The sequence below is a fragment of the Protopterus annectens genome, chromosome 11.part0, assembly GCF_019279795.1.
Source record: "Protopterus annectens isolate FY-2018-M chromosome 11.part0, PAN1.0, whole genome shotgun sequence".
Lineage (NCBI taxonomy): Eukaryota > Metazoa > Chordata > Ceratodontiformes > Protopteridae > Protopterus > Protopterus annectens.
This window is the reverse complement of record NC_056745.1, coordinates 1,412,270,746-1,412,272,698: the sequence shown is the minus strand read 5'-3', so window position 1 is coordinate 1,412,272,698 and position 1,953 is coordinate 1,412,270,746. Positions and strand designations below refer to the sequence as shown.

Here is a 1,953-nt window from a genome sequence, read left to right as displayed (position 1 = left end):
CGCATATGATTAACCCCATTATAATGGGTTTTAAGCAGCTTGACAGATATTTGTGTGTGGGATAGGTGCAGTGATATGTAAAAGTCGCAGTAAGTAGGATCGCTTTGCTTTAATCTTGCGTCTAGATCAATAATAATTAGATCCTACATGTTCAGGCTTGTCTCGTTGGTATCACTTAGACTCAGGGATTAACAAAAGTGGTGGGACAGGAAATTATTACACTTAGTTCTCACTGTCCAACCGCTTCTAAGACCTTAGTTCCTATGTAGCCTCTCTCTGAATATAGGTGCACTTCCGCTTGATTAAAATCAACTTTAGGATATTCGGAAGATCCCATGGCAGAACAGTCAAAAAAAGAGAATAAAACCTGACCAATAATTGATTCAGTATGGAGACCCAAATACAAATAAACTTGGACATAGGGGAATTTACAATTCTGGCGCTTTGCCGAAGCATTTAATAAATGCAACTTTCGCTTCTGTAGGTGAGTCCACTGCATATTTCACTTTATTAATGAAGAAAATTAAAGTGTTTGGCTAATGCTTTTGAAATTTAATTTTGCATTTGATAAGATCTGCGCAATATGGAGCGAGAGCTTGGTGACTTTCTTAAATTGCTAACGGGAGATCCTGAGATAGCGTAATATTGTGGCCATTATTCTGGCCATATTCTGGCCAGGTTCATTAAATTTATTACCGAACTCCATACTCCATTCATTTCACTAATTACATTTTAGAGTTGTATCAGATCTGTCATAATTAGTGATTGTTTTATTGATTCCTTTATTTCAAAAAAAAAAAAAAAAAAAAGGTTCAACTTGCCTACACTCAGCATTCTATAGTCAGAAGAACACTCCTCTTAGTATGTTAATACATGTAATTTATACAAGAGAATAAGCTGCCTTAACCAGTTATTAAACAGGTGTGTCTTTGTACACATGTAATCAGTCAATGACACAGATGGAGGTATTCTACTTAGTAGAAAATTTACTTTCCCTTTTTCCAAATGTTCATTCATTTCCAGAACTGAATTGTTCATGTAATTCAGTGGTGTGTACCTAAGATCAACACCCACACAAAGGACAATTAACTTGTATCTATGTGTATCCTGGTGGTGGTGCTGCGGTAGCTTTGTCGCCTCACAGTTAGACGTTACCCATTCGATTCTCAGCTAGAGCGTCTTCTGTATGGCGATATGCGTAAATGGGCCTTTCTTCGTTGAAGGTTGTGCATTAGGCCCGGCAAGCCAGCACGTAAAAATCTACTGCTAATCATTAGCGGACCGGAGTTCCGCTGTGGCGACCCCTAACCGAGAAAAGCCGAAAGAAACAAACTCTGAGCCTACTTTCTTAGCATACTGTTTATATCATCCAACTTTCAGTCATGGTAAAGTAAATATTGCAATGATATTTTTGTCCACATTATATAATTACCTAACTGCAGGTTTTCATAATGAACTTTGAAAGTGAGAATTTCTTAATTTACACCATTTCTCACATTTTTATGCCAAAAGCTGCCTCTTTTCCATTTCCACTACTATTTGGCTTAACTTCCTTACACTGTCTTATTCCTTCCCTGCATGTTATTTTCTACTTATATTTCTACTTATAGGAGTCTCCAGGTCCAATATATTTTCTTCTGTTACCCTAGGCATGTCTTCTCATGTGTTAGATTTATTCTGATTTTCTTCTTTACATTCTATTACCATCAGTTTTACATCTGGAATTTGCTGAAGAAAATGGGGATATATAGAGACTGATATGTCCTGTGACTCAAGAAATGGTTAAATCTTTGTGATTATTGGATATTGTGCTTGTGAAGTCAGTATACTTGCATATTTTATGCTTGTAAGCAATGTCTGGGTGAAGTATTTCAGAGATGAAATAAGCCAAATAAGTAAAGAAGCCGATGAAAACATGCAGCTTAAGAAGTTCCAGCTAGGCTTATACTTTAA

At 36.6% G+C, this 1,953-nt stretch overlaps 1 long non-coding RNA gene across 1 annotated transcript in view; it reads left to right on the top strand.

The window, feature by feature from the left end:
- The first annotated feature begins 217 nt into the window (after positions 1 to 217).
- Positions 218 to 1,953, top strand: part of LOC122815872 — a 755,742-nt gene continuing 754,006 nt past the window's right edge. The window contains exon 1 of the long non-coding RNA XR_006367008.1: positions 218 to 484. This is a non-coding gene — a long non-coding RNA (uncharacterized LOC122815872). The remainder of the gene's footprint in view (positions 485 to 1,953) is intronic.